Genomic DNA, 14,842 nt, shown 5'->3' on the forward strand with positions numbered 1-14,842 from the left:
GAATCAGTGGACTTTCAAGAACAGCGTAGGATAGGGTCGCCAATCTCCAGGTGGTGGCTAGAGATCTCCCTCTATTACAACTAATCTCCAGCAAATAGAGGTCTGTTCACCTGAGGAATTGCTGGGCTCACTTAAGAAAACTAAAATACTTCCTAAGTTTGGAAGTTATATGGGTAGATACATGCCATTAAAGTGGTAAGCAGAGACACGAACTCAGTAACAGTGAAGAACGGGACAGTTTGATTATGGATAAAAACTTAATTAAGTTAAATAAAACACTGCAAGTCAGAGTAAATGGAAAATAAAACAACAAGAACAAAAGATGGGAAACTTAATGAAATGTAAAAAGTGTAGGAGCTTACAATATTTGAGATAAATGAAAGCAAGTGTACAATTTATCAAATTAGCAAACTAATAGCTTTTCCAGCTCACAAAGCAAACCTGAAGCTGACAGACCTTATTGAGGTGAAAGTTGGTTCAAATCAAGTTGGATATAGACCATGCACTGAGAATAAGTGAACCATCAGTCAAAATACTTTATAGTTATTAAAATTACCATCCTGTTTCTACTGACAGTGGGTCTTAATTGTGTAATGCAATATGCCCTATTTTGGCAATTCTTGCAAGCATCTTTTTAAAACTCTGGATAGTAAGTTTCAGTTAAAATGTGGAAAACATGTAATTGATGCTGGCACAAATATATGACATCTTAAGAACACTGAAGTCCAAATAAGTGGCTGGTGAGGTTTCATCTTTCCATGAATAACATTACATTGTGCCAGGGAACATTAAGAAGCCAAAACATTGCCACACAGCCAATAAGAGCATGGAAAAATCCCAAAGCACACTAATCAGACAGCAGAAAACCAAAGTACCCTTTCGGGGAGGGGCTGGGGCTCAGTTTGTAGAGCATCTGCTTGGCATGCAGAAGGTTGCAGGTTCAATCCCTGGCATCTCCAGTTCAAGGGACTAGGCAAGTAGGTGATGTGAAAGACCTCTCTCTGCCTGAGACCCTGGAGAGCCGCTGCCAGTCTGAGTAGACAATACTGACTTTGATGGACCAAGGGTCTGATTCAGTATAAGGCAGCTTCATGTGTTCAAATATAATGACTAGGGCAAACACTGAGACTTCCTTTTAATTCATGTGGAATATAATTTTATTAAATGAGAAGAATGAGCAGCCTTTATGGAGCAAAACTGAAAAACGAAGGATCACAGGAAAATACATTATTTCATATGCACTGATTGCCTTTGTTTACCAGAGACAACCCTTATTTGTGGTTTCATGTCATTGGTTAGACCCAGTGGTTTCATGTAATGGGTTTCATGTAATGGGTTAGATCCAGTGATCCACTTGCACAAAGATCAGGGATCTTCCCCATGTTTCTCTCTTCTCAGTAGCCTCTTCCAGATATGGATCCCCAAGGTTATGAGATCCATGTGGAGTATTAGCCAGATGGGAGTAGTAAGGAGGAGGAAGGTAATGAAATCCTTTCCTCTTCTTTTTTTCCCCCACAGGCACTGCTCCACTGATGGACATATGGACATATGAAGCTGCCTCATACTGAATCAGACCCTTGGTCCATCAAAGTCAGTATTGTCTACTCAGACTGGCAGAGACTCTCCAGGTCACCGGTAGAGGTTTTTTACATCTCCTATTAACTGATCCTTTTAACTGGAGATGCCAGGGATTGAACCTGGGACCTTCTGCATGCTGAGCAGATGCTCTGCCACTGATCTACAGCCCTTCCCCAGGAAGAGCAATGTATCCACCTGCCCCTTCTTCACTGCAGCCCACTGTGTGGCTAGGCTACTCTACAGAGGTTCCATGACCCAGAAATCAAGAGACTACAACAGGGAAAAGAAAGTGTGGACGATCCATGGCCATCAGAATGTTATATCCATTGTCCCTATTTTGTCTCTTTGTTTGCCTTTGGGGAAAACCTTGTTAAAATGTTGAGTGTGAACTGCTAGAGTTGTCATGTTTCAGTGTTTGACTCACTCCTAGGATCTCTAGAAGCTAAATCTCGAAATAAAAAAGTGGAGCATCCTGTTTTTAGTGCATATGTAGCATGTGTTGCTGGACATCATTTCTGGCCTGGGCCTTTCTTCCACCACTCAGAGGAGCAAGGGCAGGAATGGGGAGCAGAGAAACCACTGGGAAGCTTCCCCCTATGAGTGGTACAACATTTAGCAGTGTGTAATAGCGGGGGCCAGAGAGGGAGGCTAGGAAACATTATTTGGAATTACAATGAAATGTCCTTGTTTTCATCTGAACAGTTTTGGAGGGTGAACACATGAAGCTGCCTTATACTGAATCAGACCCTTGGTCCCTCCAAGTCAGTATTGTCTCCTTAGACCAGCAGTGGCTCTCCAGGATCTCAGGCAGAGGTCTTTCACATCACCTACTTGCCTGGTCCCTTTAACTGGAGATGCCGGGGATTAAACCTGGGACCTTCTGCATGCCAAGCAGATGCTCTACCACTGAGCCACGGCCCTTCCCCATAAGGGACAAAGGTCACAAGGAACAAAGACATGGGGAAGATTGGATGAGAAGATCTTGAAATTTTGATCCATACAGAAATATTTGGTGCATTTAGCATCAGATGCTTTAAAGGGTTGTCTCCTTTTTGGCCCCTGGCAGGGCTACAATACTTTAACTGTTGTATAAGTTGTTCAGGTGAGGTTTGTTTTTAAATTGTACTTAGGATGCCAGGAAAGGCCTTACTTTCTGGCATTTTGTTTGTTAGATAGCTGTTAAAGGCACAAGATCTTTGCTTGGAAAAAAAGAGCTGAGCATAAATAGGTAATTGGGGGATTTGCCCATCTGATATCCTCAGAGGACTGAAGGAAAGAGTCTTCTACAATTTCCTGGCACTTCTAGCTCTGAATGGAAATGGTGGGGTTAGTGCAATTCCACTGTATGTTCTTATATCGGAAGGCTGTGGAGAAGTTGACCTTCAGGGACCTTGGTCCAACATCTTTTCCAAACAAAAATACCATTAATTATTGTGATTACTGTGCTATTTTTCTGTTAAAAACAAGAATGCCAAGCTTGCCCTTACAGGGAGGTGTCAAATGTGCTGCGATATCCCAGTTTAATTGCTTCAAAGCTGTATCTCTGATGAAACATCTCCAGGTGTCACCTGAGTTCCATACAAATGGGGCTTTTTAAAGACTTGATTTTTAAGTCTTGATTTTTGTCTCTTTCCTACTGGAGCAATGAAGTAGCAAGTTGCTACGAAACTGTTATGGAAAGATCCCTTCTTGTGGCGAACTTTCCCAAGCCAAGAGATATGGGATTCTGGAAACCATGCAACCCATCGTTTGTTTTCAAGTCTCACTGACAAAAGGAGACTGAGTATGGCTTCCCAGCAGGATTAAATAGCTGGTGCTCCCAAAGGGAACTGCACTCATTAAGCAACCAAGGCACATTACACTTAGAACACCTACAGTACTCCACACAACAGTTGCGTTCTCTGACCATTTGGTTCCTCTTTCCATTAGTCTGTTATGTACTATGTAGTTTTGGTGTCTTGAAACTTGTTTGGTCTTGACATCTGTTCATCGCATCATTATCATGAAGGCAATTCTCTCTCCTCTGTCTCCACCCCCTGCCAAATAATGTCAGGCTCCATCTGTTCTTTTTCCTTTTTTCATGTTCCTGCTTTCCTATTGTGTCTTTTCTATTCTGTCCTGGTTGCTTCATATCCACAGACAATTTCTCTCCAGACAAGTGGCAGAAGCAGTGGCTTCTGCTGAAAACCTAGGCAGAAACATAGTGGAAATTGTCTCAAACTGCCCCTCAAAGAAGCTTGAGGAAAAGCCTGAGAAGTTGCGTAAAACATACCTTATACCTGATAAAATATGATGTCAGAAACATGTGGAGGTTACAACAATATAGAATCCTAGAATATATTACTTGATGGAACCAAGACCATCAATAATCAGTGGGATTTCCTCATAAGTGTGTAGAGCTAGGATTGCCAACTCCCCTCTTCAGGGGCCTGTGCCTTTAATAGCTGCATAGATAAAGGTAAAAGTAGTCCCCTGTGCAAGCACCGAGTCATTACCGATCCATGGGGTGATGTCACATCCCAAAGTTCACTAGGCAGGCTGAATTTACAGGGTGGTTTGCCATTGCCTTCCCCAGTCATCTACAATTTACCCCCAGCAAGCTGGGTACTCATTTTACCAACCTCGGAAGGATGGAAGGCTGAGCCATCCTTGAGTTGGTTACCTGAAACTGACTTCCATTGGGATCGAACTCAGGTCGTGAGCAGAGCTTTTGACTGCAGTACTGCAGCTTACCACTCTGCACCACGGGGCTCCTAATAGCTGCATAGCAGGTAGGAAATCAGAGGTGAAACTTTTCCCATTGGTGCTGTGAAAAAATTCTCTTTCTTGAATTTCTATTTGTCATGCACTTATTAAAGGAAAAGGTAGCCTGCAAGAAACCTGAGATTAGTGCTTTGGACCATAAAGCAGGAGTTGTCCTCCTGTGGTCTAAAAGAGTACTTATTTGCTCAGCACAACCAGCCATTTTGAAGGAAGTGAAGATCGTCGTTGGCAAGAACTATTTTTGCCCAACTTTGCAAGGGAAATTAGCGCAGGTGTTGCGATTTCTGAGCTTGTTATAAAGAGCAGCATGGTGGATTTGATCCATTTACGGTGCAGTCTTAAGCAGAGGTACACCCTTCTAAGTCTGTCGAAGTCAATGGGCTTAAAAGAATGTAACTTTGGATAGGACTGCACTCTTTATGTAAGCGTAAAATCTGGGTTGCATTTCTTCCCTCAAAACATGTTCCTTTCTCATCATCGCTTTTAAACAGCCACCTCTCTAATATTATCTAGCAGAAATACAGAGGGAAATCAGAACACTTCTTTCCCCCTTGACTTGAAGCCAAATACTACATACAACTCTCTCTTGATAACCTGGAGCAATGGATTGAACTGGGGCATAATAAATGCATTTAAAACATTAACTAGGAGCAGGCTCTGAGTTTCTGGAAACTGGCAAGTGGTGGGCGGTTCTTCTCAGAAAAGGGCATTTTTATTATTTCAATTTCTTCCTTCAACAAGCTCAAGAGGACATACATCGGTGCTCACCTACCCCACCCACTAGCCACCATAGGGCTGCCAACCTCCAGGTACAAGCTGGAGATCTCCCACTATTACAACTGATCTCCAACTGATAGAGATCAGTTCACCAGGAGCAAATGGCTGCTTTGGAAATTGGACTCTATAGAATTGAAGTCTAGGCCTCATTTAAGTGTAGGGGGAAGGCGGCATGTATAGCCTGGTCTCATCAGTTCTCGGAAGCTAAGCAGGGTCGGTACTTGGAGGGGAGACCTCCAAGGAAGATTCTGCAATAGGGTTGCCAACCTCCAGGTACTCACTGGAGATCTCCCGCTATTACAACTGATCTCCAGCTGATAGAGATCAGTTCACCTGGAGAAAATGGCCGCTTTGGCAATTGGACTCTATGGCATTGAAGTCCCTCCCCTCCTCAAGCCCCCTCTCCTCAAGCTCTGCCCCCAAAACCTCCTGCCAGTGGCAAAGAGGGACCTGGCAACCCTACTCTGCAGAGGAAGGCAGTGGCAAGCCATCTCTGCTTCTCAGTTGCCTTGAAAGCCCCTTTCTGGGGTCGTCATAATTCAGCTGTGACTTGTGTGACACACACACAATTTAAATGTGGTGCTGGTGAAGCAAAACTCACCCATGTGGTTTGGCATATGCCCAGTGTCTTGTTTTAAGTAGCATATGCTCAGCGTTGCAGTTTAATGGTGTTGTTCTCTGTGCAAAGCAGCTGTGCGTGCTTACTTCACACACCACTGCAGCAATGGCACAACCTGTGGATCTCTAGAGTGCAAACTAAGGATGTGCAACTCCTTTGCGGCACTGTTTAAACAAGACACTGGGCATGAACTTGCCCAGTCAGCATCTATTTAAATCAGGCGGAGTGGCCCAAGATCGCCCACTGAGTTTTACAGCCATGCAAGCAGCTTGAACTCTGCTTTCCCTACTCCAGGTTCCATACTGGTCCACACCATATACTATCTACCTTGAATTCCATTCTAAGCTCCGCAAGAGAGGTGCTTTAGGGATTGTAGCAAGCCTAGGACTTGGCTGTGGACCCTCAGGCATTAATGGGCCCTTCGCACCTGGCTCATCTTTAGGGTTGCCAACCTCCAGGTACTAGCTGGAGATTGCCTGCTATTACAACTGATCTCCAGTTGATAGAGATTTACCTGGAGAAAATGGCTACTTTGGCAATTGGACTCTATGGCATTGAGGTCCCTCCCCAAACCCTGCCCTCCTCAGCCTCCTCCCGCAAAATCTCCAGGTATTTCCCAACCTGGAGCTGGCAACCCTACTCATCTTATTGATGCTGGCTATGCTAACCAGATCTTGGATGGCCCGTCATGGTATCTTTGGGATAGCTTATGTGAGGCATTCATACAATCTAGCACCCAATGACTCTTGTTAAGGAGCAATTACATGAGTTGTCTGTGATGTCAAAAGAGTTTAGCACTTCCCATTTCCCTGAAATAAAAAGTCCATCTCCAGTTCTAAAGGGATTTACAGCCCAATCCTGAGATTTCGAGTCGAAACCTCTTAGGAGACGACCTGACCCCGCCACCGGCATAAGTGCATGTTTATCACGCAATTACACGCACTTACACCGGCGGGGAGGCCAGGGCCGCTGGCTAGGGGGTTCCCTATCCCCTTTTGGCCTGGTACGCTGTTGCCGGGAATGGCGGTGCTGCACCTGCTTTTGAGCAGGCGCAGCCTCGCTGTTCCTTATGGGGCAAAAATCCCCACTTGAATGAAAAAATCCATGAAAAGGCTTTTTTTTTTTTGTTCAACGGCATAGGTGAAACGGCTTAGGAAGAGGCACGGCTGCGCCTCTTCCCAGCCGTTCCCCTATGCCATCAGTTCAGGAATGGGCTGTTAGTTTTCTTTTGATGGGAGAAGTCTTGAATCTCCTGCAGTTTAAATTATAAATACATAAGCAGAACATAGTGGAAGCAAACAGATTCCTGCAGCTGGAAGCAAAACGACTGATCTTCCAGCAAGTTCCCTACTGCCCCTCAGGCTGTTCCAGTCCATCTAACATCTCATTTCTATTTATCTTTATCTGTCCTAAATTCAAAACTGCTACAAACTGTTTCTTGGCACTCCAAGCAGCTAAAGAGTGTCACTCTCCAATGGCTGGAGAATGATTCGATCCCATTCAGCATCATTAAAACAATTTTGTTACATCCTTGATCACCATCAAATATGTCAGGCGAGAGACAGACACATTCATGCTAATCAAGACAGCAACACTTCCAGTAATATGAATACATCCATGAATACTTAAATTCAGGGCACATCTGGAGTATTGTGTGCAGTTCTGGAGGCCCCACTTCAAAAAGGATGTGGACTGAATGGAGCAGGTGCAGAGGAGAGCAATGAGAATGATCAGGGACCTGGAGACCAAGCCCTATGAGGAAAGGCTGAGGGAGTTGAGAATGTTTAGTCTGGAGAAGAGGAGGTTGAGGGACATGATTGCTCTCTTTAAATATTTGAAGGGTTGTCACTTAGAGGAGGGCAGGGAGCTGTTCCTGTTGGCAGCAGACGACTGGACTCGCAATAATGGGTTTAAATTGCAGGCAGAGAGGTACTGGCTGGATATTAGGAAAATGTTTTTTACAGTAAGAGTTGTTCAACAGTGGAATCAGCTACCTAGGGAGGTGATGAGCTCCCCCTCACTGGCAGTTTTGAAGCAGAGCCTGAACAAGCACTTGTCAGGCTGATCCTGCATTGAGCAGGAGGTTGGACTAGATGGCCTGTATGGCCCCTTCCAACTCTATGATTCTAAATTCTGTGGGGATATATCCCAGCATGGATTGACTCTCTAGAGATACTTATGTTTCACTGTCTCTTCCACTTACCCCAGCTGTGCATTATCTACATGAACCAGCTGCATTGGAGAAATTACTGTTTTGGACAGACTGCTCAGGCCCAGCCTACAGGTCAACATTTAAATATACGTATGCATCTGCATGTATGTGAGAAAAAGCCAGGATCCCCACTTCCCTTTGTCTGTATTATAGTGTGAGCTACAGAGCTACTAGATCATGAGGAACAGAAACCAACACATCAACTTTTAGAAAGGTTTTTATTCCAGGCATATATAAATAAGACGATAGGGAAACCTTACACAGAACTACAGAAACAGAAAAAAAAGATACAGGTTTTTGCTAACTAAACATTTACTTAGTAGAACCTGAGAGATGCATCTGCCTCTCCCCACCCCAGCAGGTATCTGGGCTTTGCAACAGCTGACAGACTGACAAAGTCTTGCTTCTTTTTGCCCCCTTTCCTCCTAGACCTAGAAGATCTCGGGGCTGAGAGTTCCCTTTTTGGATCAATCAGAAAAGTTCCCCTTGAAAACTTCCAGCAAATAAACTTTTTTTCTTATGATCCTAGGGTGCTTTTGCACACACCTTTTTTTGTGCCAGGTGCAAACTAGCATGGGATGCACAGAGAGGAAGGACTAGGTGTCACACAAGGGGAATAGTGCATGGATCCCCTACTGAATTGACAGGATTCGGTGACTTATGCCCAAAGTGTAACCTGTGTGCTCTGCTTTTCTCTTCCCCTCACCTTTTGGGATGCTGACATGCTGTGCCTATCCTGTGAACTAAAGTTTTGTGCTTAGCTGCAAACTTAAAAACGACAAAAAAGTTTCCGTCTAGACATCAGGAAGAATTTTCTAACAGAGGAGTTCCTCAGTGGAACAGGCTTCCTCGGTTGGTGGTAAGCTCTCCTTCCCTGGAGGTTTTTAAGAAGAGGCTAGATGGCCATCTGTCAGCAATGCTGATTCTATGAACTTAGGCAGATCATGAGAGGGAGGGCACTTTGGCCATCTTCTGTGCATGGTCACTGGGGGTGTGGGGGGTAGTTTGTAATTTCCTGCATTGTGCAGGGGGTTGGACTAGATGACCCTGACTCTATGATTCTATGACAGGCCTGTTTCTCTTCCCAAAATGCTGGGATCCACTCATAGCAGGTCCAGCTTTAGCAATGTGGACTCTGGCTTCTGCAAGTTTAGGCCACGATGTATTTTTTGGTCTTTCTGGTGCCATCAGACTCTTTGTTATTTTGGCTGAAGCAGAATTACAAGGCTGTGTGTTGGAATACTTCTTGTGAGTTTGTCATTATTAGATACCAACCAATATGCATGATATATAATCAGTATGTTTGGAAATCTTTTGATTTATGTGATTCACAGGACAATTAAAACTATGAGAGAGAGAGAGAGAGAGAGAGAGAGAGAGAGAGAGAGAGAGAGAGAGAGAGAGAGAGAGAGAGAGAGAGAGAGAGAGAGAGAGGTCTAAATTTGGAACCCTTTTTGTGCAGTCTTTGTGAACTTTATTATGTCTGACTCGTTGCCTGTCAGAGAACTGTACTCCAAAGGCCAAGGCAGCCAACTATTTTACTAGCTTGAAAGTCACAGTATGTTACAGTCCCCAAGCGCTACTAAAGCATTCTTCACTCCTGGTGGTTAACCATGCCTCTGCACCTTGTTAAATTCTGGTACAGTCCATTCTTGCTTGGAAGTGGCAGTTCCTGATGTGCTTACTGGTCCCAGGGAAGGTGTGTTAACAAACTATAAAAATGCAAGCCGGTCTTTGATCAGGTGGACTCTTGTGTTGTTCCCAATAGCTTCTTCAATGAAGTTAACATTTTCCTTTTGAGATTTTAATAAGCTGCTGTCTAAATCTTGTCAATGTTTTATTTTAGAAAGCACAATTAACGGCATCACTGGATGCCCCTTGACTGTGCTTTATGGATTTCCACTCCAAAAGGATATTATTTATCAGGATCTAAAGGTCCTGACATTTCTGTCTGGAAAAAGTCATTCTTTAAAGAAGTATTTGACTTTTTTGTTGTTGATGATATTTTATTTTCAGAGCATTTCACATAGGTACACACACTTCTCTTAAAGTCAAAGCTTTCCCCCCTAAAATCTGCTTGGATTTCTAGCCCACTGTAGCCTAAGGCGAGTAACTCATAACCCGAAAATAAAAGCTCACCAAATTCCATAAATAGTATCTCTTACCCATACCATGAAGTTAAGCCCAAATAAAAATGTCACACAACACTTATAGAAACAGTTGGACTTATAATTATCCAGAAGATTGGGGCTGATGTAATGGGGAGAATAACAAAAGCTTGCTACAGACTTGACAATGTGCTGTACAATTTGTATAGTCTTAAAGATCACAAGGTCTAAGGTTCAGAGTCAAATGATTCAGAGCTTTATTGCTTAAAAACAGCATTTAGAAATGTGTGATAGAAAAGAGCCGGTGAGATCATGAATCATTAGTGTAGGATTTCATTAGCCTGTGGAGTTCCACAGGGCTGTATCTCCTATGTCACCATGATGTCAAGCCCTTGGAGGAGGTCATCCATAGCTGTGGGGATGGGCACCATAAATATGCTGAGGATACCCAGATCTATAGATTGGATCCACCAGAACATTTCTACAGATAAAAGGATTTCTACTGGTAGTGCACAACTTTTTCACCCCCCTGCAGCTCAAAATGCACCCCATGTTATTCCTTGGGGTTACTTGGGGTGCTCTGACCTAGATGGCCTAGGCTAGTCCAGTCTCATCAGATCTCAGAAACCAAGCAGGGTCAGTCATCATTAGTATTTGGATGGGAGACCTCCAAGGAAGTCCAGGGTTGCTACGCCGAGGAAGGCAATGGCAAACCACCTCTGGATGTCTCTTGCTTTGAAAACCTTATGGGGTCACCATTAGTTGGCTGTGACTGGATGGCACTTTCCACCACCACCACCTAAATTCAACATCTGGAGGAAATTACGAGCTGCAGTGGGAAGAGGAAAGAGAGAAAGTTGTGCTCTGGCAGAAATCCTTCAGCCTGTGGAAATGCAAGCCAGTATTTCTTTGCCTAGATCACTAGAGGCTTCTGCTGCCATCCACGGCCATTAGCCTTGGTCAAGTGGATAAGGGTGAACACACTGAAGATAAATCCTAACAAGATGAAGGTGATGCTGGTCTTTTAGAGGGTGTTGTTGTTGTTGTTGTTGTTGTGTGTGTGTGTGTGCAAAGTGCCATCAAATCGCAGCCGACTTATGGCCACCCCTTTTTGGGGTTTTCATGGCAAGAGACTAACAGAGGTGGTTTGCCAGTGCCTTCCTCTGCATAGCAACCTTGGTATTCCTTGGTGGTCTCCCATCCAAATACTAACCAGGGCTGACCCTGCTTAGCTTCTGAGATCTGACGAGATCAGGCTAGCCTGGGTCATCCAGGTCAGGGCAGAGGGTGTTGTTAGCCCTAATTAAATAAACACTTCTGGGATTATTCTGGATCCAGTGTTGTTGGAGAAGCAGGTGAGCTCAGCTGCTAAACATGTTCTTTCTGTCTTCATTCGGCATGGAAGTTGGTTCCCTGTTTTGGGAGCATGCAACTATGTCTCGCTAAGAACTCTGCACCAGGATCGGTAGATCTCTTGCTTTGTTTTTTTTTAATAATTTTTTTATTATTTTTCAAAATATTATACTGTAGGGTAAACTTTTCAGCAACATATACATTTTTAAAACAAGTACAAAAAAAGAATTTAACAATATTGTTGAAAAGCATTTTCATCATTAATAAATTATAATATGATAAGAGACTTCCCCTTCATCTTCTTCCATCCTGCTATAAACTTGTTCAATCCCTTGTATTTAGAATTTCTAGTCCTAACAGGGTATTTCATAGTAACATTTCAATTTCATTTACTACCACTAAGATAAATATAAAAGATACATATAATTTTGTTTAACTTAGAGTAGTAATAGCTAAGTTATTTTCACAATCCTTAAAATAAAAAGATTATATCAATAGTAATTAAAATTGGCTGGTAGTTATTTAGTTCCATAGTAAGCTTTCCGTGTCCCTCTTTCACCTACAAGTTGAACGATGTCTTTTAGATTTATTCTTGCCATGAGTTTTAGTTTTTCTGCCGCTTCTGTCATTTTTTAGAACATGTCCTTTTTGTTCAAGTCTCAAAGGTGGATCTTCTTTTCCTTGGTCTAGTTCTTGTTCTTGCTTCTGTTCTAGAATAGGGCTGGCTGAGTTTTGTTCCTAATTTCTCAGACTTTTTTCAGCATCCTCCAATGAAACGATGGTGGTTCTGATTCCTTTGTAGGTAAAAATAAGTCCCTGTGGAAATATCCAGCAGAATCTTATTGTATTCTTCTTCAGTATTACAGTGAGTTCTTTGAACATATTTCTCTTCATCATCAAATGTTGAGGGATATCCTTAAGTATTATCAGTGGATTTCCCTTCACTGACAGGGGATTATCATAAAAAATTTGCATGATGGTATCCTTCATCCTGTTGTCATAGAAGGAAATCTTAACATCTCTGGTATTTAATTTTTCCAATCTGGATGGTAAAGGGATTCTGTATATTCTATTAATTGCATAGTTCAATTCTTGTTCACTTATGTGAGTTAGATCAGCCAGTGATTTTATAATGGACTCTCTGGTAGCACCTAATTCCTCCGGCAGGTTGCGAAGAAGAATGTTAGACTCTCTTATTTTCATCTCCATCATTGCAAGCTGGTCCTTCATAATTTATTCTTGGGAGAATTAAACTTTGATTTTTGTATCATGAGTGTCCGTTTTTTTTCCTTTTATTTCTTTCAGTTCCTTGGCTGTCTTTTTTATTGAAGAATCCATTTTTCCCATATCCGTTTTTATTGTAGTCATTTGTGATTTCATATTTATAATGTCCCCTGTCACAGTATCCAGTTTTTGGGTGATAGATTGGAACATGCCAGTTAATTGAGTCAGTTGGTATAACATTTGCTCTTGTTGTTTAGATATCTGATTCTGTTTACTGAAGGCGTCGGATTGTTTTGTTAACATCCCCAGTATTTTTTTTCCCATCGCATCCATATTCATTTCTCAAGAAGGTTCCCCCCCCCAAAAAAAGATTTTTTTTTGTACAAGAAGAATGATCTATGAAGATCCAATTAACAGAGTCAAGGCTTAATGTTTATCTTTAGAATGAATTGAATTGGCAGGACCCTAAATACTTAGATTCATATTCAAAATGATTCAATTCTGTGTGTTTTATAAATTCATCAGTTTAAATAAGTTTAAATTCTTTCAATTGTAATAAAAACGGGTCTTACAATCTCGCACTACCAACAAGTTTTAGTGCCGCTCTAGCTCGGCAGTGAAATAGGAAGGAGACAGGATGTTGTTAATTTCAGGGACCTTCTGTCGTCTCCTCTCATTGATCCAAGGTTGTAGGAGTTATTTAGCAGTTGCACAGGGGAAACGCACTTCCGGTCCTACGGTTTGATCTGTCCCTTCTGTTCTCGGTGGTGGTGGATTTCTTATTGGATGCCTAAAAGCAGCGAGTATGCTTCCTTCTGTCTTCCGGTGCTCCGAGATAGATCGTTCCAGTGTAAACGTGGTGGTAGATCTCTTGCTTTGGTGGGAGACTTCCTGCTCGGCACCCCCGGGCTCCCATTGCCATGGAGCAGTAGGAGCAAAATGGGGTGGGGGGATTGGCATTGAGCTAACCCCACGTCATCACTCCTGGCATGAACCTGGAACAGATGTCATCATGTTGGTGCAACATTGCACCTACAGGTGCAGTCACTCCTGCCTACCAGAGTCTCTTGCTGGTTGCCAGCAATCCTACTCTGCATTCATAGGTAATCTGATGATAATGGACTTCCATTCAAAAGGCTTTCCTTTCCTGTATTTCCTTTGTTGTATACAGAAACTAGGACCACATCTTGGCTGGAGCCAGCTCCAAGTTTCTCCATTGTTTCTCCATTAAGCCTCCTTTGTGCCTAGGGCTGTCAACCTCCAGGTACTAGCTGGCGATCTCCTGCTATTACAACCAGTCTCCAGCCGATAGAGATCAGTTCATCTGGAGAAAATGACTGCTTTTGCAATTGGACTCTATGGCATTGAAGTCCCTCCCCTCCCCAAACCCTGCCCTCCTCAGGCTCCACCCCAAAAACCTCCCACCGGTGGCAAAGAGGGACCTGGCAACCACCTGGCCCAAAAATCTGCCCTCTTTGTTCCCGAGGCTGTTCCTCCATCTTGATGCATTCTATGATTGCCCTTTGGTAAACTTCATTTCTGATTTTGACTCTGTTTGCATAACGTTATGTTTGAGATTCAGAATCAGAGGCAGCAGTAGTCAGGGAGCAGAATTCGAAGTAGGAATGGGAAGTGAGAAGGAGACTGAAGGAGAAATGTTTGTTTTGTGTAATTCTGGATAGCTCTGCCTAATAAAACTCAATGTTTATGTCAAACTGACAGTCATTCTTGGCTGACAGTAATCCTAAGAAGGTCTACACAGAATTCTACTGAAGTCTATTCAATGATGTTTACTTCCAGAAAAGTGTTCTGTGGCTTGCACTGTAAATCACTGATGTTACATGAAATGTGTTGGCAAGGTAACCCTAGGAGCAGCAGTAACTAAAGCATATGGCAGGGGTGTCGAACATAAGACCCGCAGACCAGATTGGCTCCCTTGAGAGCTCATATCCAGCCCATGAGCCAGCCAAGGCAGCCACCCCCCTACTCTCAGGTCAGGTCAGGCCCGGCCTGACCAAGTGGTCTTTATGTCATATCCGGCCCTCGTAACAATTGAATTCGACACCCCTGGCAAATGACGTGAGTCATGAAGGAATTGAGGCCCCCAGGATAACTAGATTTCAACACAAAGAGTCTAGCCCTAACAGAGAAACAGTGCAAACAAGTTTGTATACAGAGTTGACCATGACTGAAAAGATGAGGAATGGA

The sequence above is a fragment of the Euleptes europaea genome, chromosome 1, assembly GCF_029931775.1.
Source record: "Euleptes europaea isolate rEulEur1 chromosome 1, rEulEur1.hap1, whole genome shotgun sequence".
Classification (NCBI taxonomy): domain Eukaryota; kingdom Metazoa; phylum Chordata; class Lepidosauria; order Squamata; family Sphaerodactylidae; genus Euleptes; species Euleptes europaea.